Raw genomic sequence first — 7080 nt, forward strand, 5'->3', positions numbered from 1 at the left:
TTTTTTTTTTTTTTTCTAAAAAAAAGAACATAAAAATGAAAAAAAAAAAAAAGATACGAGCTTCATGGGACTGAGTCACCACCTTCCCTTACATACTTCGGTTCAGATTGTAGCCATACTAAAAAAAAAAAAAAAAAAAAAAAAAAAAAAAAGCCAAAAGGATAATGACATTTTTATCAGTATTGTGAATAAACTTGAACACAAACACAGGAATTTCCATGTCATGTCTTCAGTTGTAGAAGTTTTTCCTCTTCAAGGTAAAGCGACCAACTTGAACTTTCTCTGGCAACACGATTCACAGTTATATAAGGGAATCAGTGTTCACGTCTCTGTATATATTTATTTATGTGTAATTTAATGGGAATTGTAAATATGGTGAGTCTGTTTTAAGCCTCTTTTTTTTTTTTTTTTTTTTTTTAATTTATCTGGTGATCTCGTTTACCTCTTGTTTAGTGGGTTTTGAATCTTCCCTATTAGTTCTTCATGTGGTTCATGGTACTTATTTAGAAATTCAAGGTTTGGGGGATTTTTTTTTTTTTCCTCCTCTGGGATTCATGAATTTAGCCCTGTTGTAGCATGTTAAAGACGACAAGGAGACAGCTGAACGAAGGAAAAAAAAAAAACCAACTAAAATTTTATATATAATTAGTATTACATTTAGCTTTCCATTGAACTGAAAGAAAAAAATGTGATATCGGACCCTGGAAAGAGTTTTAAACTTGAGCGGTTTGATGACCCTTCTATGTATTGTGGGGAGAAAAAAAAAAAGTTTATCTTATTCCACTATCCTCCCTTGAAAGGATCATTCCAGCAATAAATGAGTATTGTCTTTAAACCAAGGGTAAGGGATTCCCCCCCCCCCCACCTCCCTCTCTCTTTCTCTCTCTCTTTTTGTTGAAAGAACTTCAAACATTTGGGACCACCTGGTATTCTGTATTTTCACTGGCCATTTTGGAAGCAGTTGTAGTTGTATTGTATTGACTTGTGCTGGCAGTAGTTTTCATGCCTGTCAATGTATCATAGTCCTTTGTTGCCCAGATAAATAAATATTTGATACGCTTTATGTCGATTTTTTTTTATTCAGGGGCTGTCTTTACCCAGGCGTATTTTTGTTCTTGGCAGTATTTTTTATTCAGTATGGTTACAGTAATTGAGTTTAACTCTCCCTTGGCAATTGTTCCGTGCAATAAGCAGCTGAACCCATTGTTTCCCTCAAGTATAATAAAAACTTACTTTCAACTTGGAGTTCAGAGCAGGGTATCATTTAGATATTCCACCGAGTCTATATTCAGACAAATGACACAATAAAACCCAATGTATTCTTTTGGATAAAAGATTGTTTGTACTGCTAAAGGAATGACATACTCTCTTTTCCTGACTAGAAACATTAATTTTATTATTAAAAATAAAGTTTTATTTTATTTATGGTGACCCTTTAGGTTTTCGTTTGTGTTTTGGAAACCACAATATAAAACCTTCAGAACCAAACTGTTAAGGATGACCGGGAAGATGGAGAAGAGAACAGAACAGAAGACACACACACACACACACACACACACACACACACACACCCATAACTGCTCTGGAACCTGTCTCAGAGGATAACTGAAATTTGAATTGTTAGTTCATTAGCACAAAGGAAATACCACGTAAACCTTCACTTGCTGGCTCAAGCTTCCCAGTGGCTAAGACACGTCAATGAGCAAGACCCAGCTCTGGTTTTCTGGGAAAGGAAAAGGAATGGTTAAACTCACGTGGAGGAGGGAGAGAGAGGGTACACTGTCTCCCATTTATTTTAGTATTTTATTTAGGGCTGAGTTCACTACTCTGCTGTTCTTAGGATCTCCTGAGGTAGCAGAGGTGAGTGGCAATGAGGTTCATTCCCAGGGTCTTTTCTGCCTGCCCCCTAAATGCCGACCCACCCTTTTCTATCACCTCGGGGCTCCTCCTAGGACCTTTCAGAAATAGAAACTGTGCCCTGAGGTGGGGTGGAGAGGGTGGGGGAGGGCTGTGAATCCTGCCCCTACAGACTATCCTATCTGTCTTCTACAGTAACAGGACTATATGCTTAGCTCTTAAAGCAGGAAGGACTTCCTGTACCTAAAAATGGTGAATTCAGAGCTTTTGGAAAGTCTGATTTGGAAAGTCTTTGCTTTGGAAGTGAAGGGGATTTTTTAATGGTTTTTAAGAAGAAAATGGAGGTAGTTAACTGGAAGGTTTATAGGAAAGGTCATAGGAAATGTGTCTAGCTATACATACTGGAGGAGATTTAACAATTGTTCATCCGGTTTGACATTCCGAAGGACTAAGGAAGCAAAGCATTAGACAGTGTCCATTTTGCAGCCTTTTGCTTTCTAATCTCCTTATGGAAGGCTGTGTAAAATCAATCTCGACAGACGAACGAGAGTTGGTGGAGTCTAAATTCTATTTTCCAAAGCCAGAGAATTCATAACAATGGTGGGTTTGTTTTTTTTTAATTTCAAATGGAAAGTGTATTCTCCGAACGCAACGCAGCAATTGTTTTTTAAAGCGGTTATTTATTATTTCCTAGAGAGACTGGTTAACTGTAACGTAGATGTAACAAAATAATGAGGCGAATGAACCCTAACTGTACATACTCTTGACAGAAATGAAACGCACACAGCATCGTAGCAGGTGAAGTGAAGCATTGTCTATCAGGGCTGTTTTTCTTGGCTGCATCTCAGATTGTGTGGGGGATCCTAACCTCAGGCACAATAGCATTCATAAACAGCCATACATTGCTGCTTTCTCCAACGACACATAAATACTCATTTTAAAACGAAAACAATCTTATTAAATACCATTCATTCATATCTGGATTTACAGATGCTTGTTATGTTGGAAAACCTGAACCCAATATAATCCTTGCATCCTGAGAAAGATAGAAAGGAAATAGTGGGTTAGAACATTACAAGGTCATAATAAACAATGGTTTCCAAATGCACAGAATTAGGTATTTTTATTCCATAGTTAGGCATTTTGAGGATCAGGATATTGTGACTTTCTTTTCCTTTTTCTTTTTTTTTAATATTTAAAAGAAGTTATATCTATTTCTAAGGGGTGGGAGGATTAGAGCAGTTATTATTAAAAATAATTTCTATGGGTCTAACTGAAGATTATATGGATTTTGACTTTATCTGTTGTGACCAATGTGTATTTTTTAAAGCACATGGTGATTGCTTGACAGGTCACATGTTTATATACTAACAACCATGATTCTCTGTAGATTAACTCAAATTAGGATACATACTTGAGTTATAAGGATGCTTGCTAGGCTATGCTAATTACCACGCCCAATTTTTATGAAAACACAATGCTCCTTTACTACCCCTTCTGTTCTCCAACACCCTTTAAAAATCACAATCCAATCCATTCCTCCCCAAAATCGAATATTAATATAATTTGAGTTCTTGATGGAACTACCATCAGGACTGCAATGCCCCGCAGCTGAAATAATATTTAAAATAGAAGGGATTTGACATTTGAGAAGTCAGTGGCTTGAAATACCCAGTTGTACTTAGCTAATTCAGTCCTTAACCTCTGGTTTCAAATAAATCAATTACAGTCGATTCCACTTCAGTTCAGAAGTGCACAGGGTTTTAGTTAATTGAATACATTTTATTCACTTGCTAGGAATATTCATTTATCAAAATTCCAAATTTAATGTACATTTCTTTACAACTCAGGTTACGTGAGACTGCGCAATCAGATCAAATTTGCCCTGGTTTCCTCAAATCCTCTAAAAATCTGAATTTCACCAGCCTTTATGAAACAGTCTCCCCATTTCTTGCTCAGTCAAAAGTAAATTCATAATAATTCCATGTCAGGTAAGAGAGCTGCTTCCCCCCCACAAAGAAAAAAATCACATGTGGTCATCAACCTTGTGTTAAGTTTAAATAGGTTAAGAACAGAGCTGGATTAATTAAGTTTTAAAAAAGTATTGACCTGAAATTAAAAAAAAAAAATTACGCATGGTTTTCATTAGAGCTTAACTTTGCTGCAGCTGACAGGTATGACAAGCGTTTTGTTGTTGTTGGTTTTTTTTTGTTTTGTTTTGTTTTGTTTTTGTTTTTGTGGTCTTAAAGCTGCAGGCTCCTTTTCTTAACCCTCTCTCTTCCTCTGCCTCCTCCCTCCTCCGGCTTTTGGAGAAGTGCTTGAGTAAATAGTGAAATTGTTAACTGAAAGCAGTATGGTTAAATGTGCCCAAATGAAGTTGTGCTTTAAACAGATATTGATGTATGCAGTGTTTTATATTTATTGTTTGTAGCATCCTGCTGGCAGCCGTTTACTGTTTGGAAAGGAAAGGGGTTAATTAGCGTCATTATCAATCACTAATGCTTGCCTAACGTGTCCAAAGAATAATCAAGTTAGAGGGCGGCATGAAGCCAACAGCTGCTTCATCCCAGTTACAGATCTCCTCCTAAGCCACTCAGTTATGGGGTTGGTTGGGCGTGGGGGGAGGTGAAGTGCGGGGAAGAATCCTCATTGCTTGGGTAAAAGGGCTATAAAAATCGGGTCAAGTCGCTAGAGATCCAAGAGGCAGAAAGTACAACATAAATAACCAGGGTTTTCATTCTTTGAGTTACAGGTGCAGCGATGGCAATGATCCTGAGGCAAGAGTAGTGAAATTTGTTCTTTAATTTGCTTGATTATCCAAGTTGGGCATTTGAAGAAACACAGCCACGTTTCCCCATCGCTTAGTGCTATGTGGTAAAGAGAAATACCTAAAATGCAAGCAGATAAGAAGAAAATACCCCACATACCACAGACAAACCCAAGCCAACTCCTCACATCACCCCAGCATCCACCCCAGAAGAATGAAACCACACAACACGCCAGGTAATAACAGTTCTCACACCTCTGCATCACCTCTTGGGGTGCTCAGGGATATTTTTCCTTGCAAATTTCAATGAACAATTCCTTTCTTATATTAAACTTGATTGCTGCACAGGTATGGCATGTCAGTTTCCAAGTGTTACACTACTCTTAAGGATACTGTCCTCCTTGGAACGCACCATGGGAGAGAAACTGACAAAGTTTGACCTTGTTATGGGTTCCTCTTAGAAGTTTTATTTGCCGAGTTAACCCAGAGTTAGAACCGAAAACCCCATTAATGATCAGAGTTTACTCAACTGTGTTTCTGAAGGCAGGGATGAATTAGTCCGAGGTGGAGTATTTATAAACAGAGAGCAGTTGTATGATTGAACGTGACATTGATTTCTTTCTACGAAACCAGTAGCCCAAACTCATCTTTGCCCACGTGGACATAGATGAGAAACATTCTCAATCAAATTGCCAACACAAGTTAAGTCTTCCTCCAAGAAGTAACTGTTTCCCATTGAGGGCAGCAGGGTGGCCATGAGAGTAGAAAGAGAATATTGGGATGGAAACCTATGCAATTCATGTACACAGGAGGTTCCTGTGTTTGAAAAATAACATTCTGCTCTTTAGGGTCATGATTGAAACAGGAAAGGAGAGAGTGAAGGAGATTTTAGGCTGAACCTGAGGGCCCTATGACTAAACTTTAACTGTTACTCCCATGTAAAACTGTGTATCTTTGTCATCTTTGGCGTCTGAAAAGGACAGCACAAAGCCAACTTTGCTTTCACAGGGAGATTTATTTCTCAAGAAAAAAAGCAACACTTAGGATATTGCTAGAGAAATCTATGTTGGAGGAGAAGGAAATGCAGAGGAGATGAACTTTCCATAGTAGATACTTAAGGTATTTATAACAGAGATTCCCTTCCTTTCTTCCTTCTTCCTTCCTAACTTCCTTCCTTCCTTCCTTTCCTTCCTCCTTCTTTCCTTACTAACTTCCTTCTTTCCTTCCCACCTTCCTTCCTTCCTCCTTAACTTCCTTCTTCTTTCCTTCTCTCTCTCTCTCCCTCCCTCCTTCTCCCCCCTTTTCCTCCCTCCTTCCTTCCTTTTTCTCTCTGTCTCTCTGTTTTTAATGAGGAGTCTGACCATCTTTGGGGAAACTTTGTGGAATTAGCTTGACTTTCCATATTAACTTCCATTTGGAGATGGGAATATTTTCAACAGCAGGATGGGCATTTTCCTTCTTTCTTTTCTTCTTCTTCTTTTAAGTGGCCCAATTCCAGGCTATGCCTTCTCTGCACATGATTTTTCTATGGAAATCACGAAATTCCAGCAACAATCCTAAACCCGAAACTTCAAACTGAAGTGGAGTCTGGTGGTCCAGCCTCTGTATGACCATGCCCTGCTGTTCGGCTGTCCACCCCCAACTCTAAACTTTTGCAAGTAAAGAAGCCAGGACCCCTATTTCTGTCAGGGCACACATATCCCTGAGCTCTCTTTTGAATTGTTCTCGCTCATCACCCTTTTAGAATCCAACCTACCCTGGGGAAATATACACATCTATGTATACAGATTTACTTATATTTTTATTTGAACGGTTTGGTCAAACTAAATTTAGCTAATATAGCTTAAAAGATTTTTTTTTTTTTTCCTAAGGCGCTGAGTTAATGCTAGGATCAAATTTCCGTCTGCTTTGTCAGCTACCAAATCCTATTTCAGGATCCCCCCTGTCTTTTTTGGAGCCCCCAAGTCTGGGCTGCGCCTTTGTCCACAGCAAGGAGGCGGTCCCCAATGCCTGATCTCAGCTCCGGGCGCCAGGACCCCCGCGCTGGAGGAGGCGGCACGGTCCGCACCCCCTCCGTGCGCCCCGCCGCCGGATCCACCCCCGCCCCCGCCCCCGCCCGCCGGCCCCCGCGCAGTCCTAGCTACATTCGCCCCCCAAATCCCGTCGCGCGCCTCTTTGGATCAGAAGCAACGCGCAACTTGATTTTGAAGGTCTGGCCTTGGAGGTGGGAGGCGGGGGCGGTGACGGTGGAAAAGAGGACTGACGGTTCGAGCCCAGCTCGGGGTTGGATGGAGGCGGGGGTGGGGACTGTTAGGGGGGTGGGGACCGTAGGGGGCCGAGACGGCAGCCCCGGCAAGGGGCGCGGGCGGCCTGGGCGGCGGCCACCGGCGCTCGCGACCGGGTGAGACCCAATTAAGCTGCAGTCGAACCCTGAGAGAGAGGTTTGGGACTTGCGT

The sequence above is a fragment of the Panthera uncia genome, assembly GCF_023721935.1.
Source record: "Panthera uncia isolate 11264 chromosome B2 unlocalized genomic scaffold, Puncia_PCG_1.0 HiC_scaffold_25, whole genome shotgun sequence".
Classification (NCBI taxonomy): domain Eukaryota; kingdom Metazoa; phylum Chordata; class Mammalia; order Carnivora; family Felidae; genus Panthera; species Panthera uncia.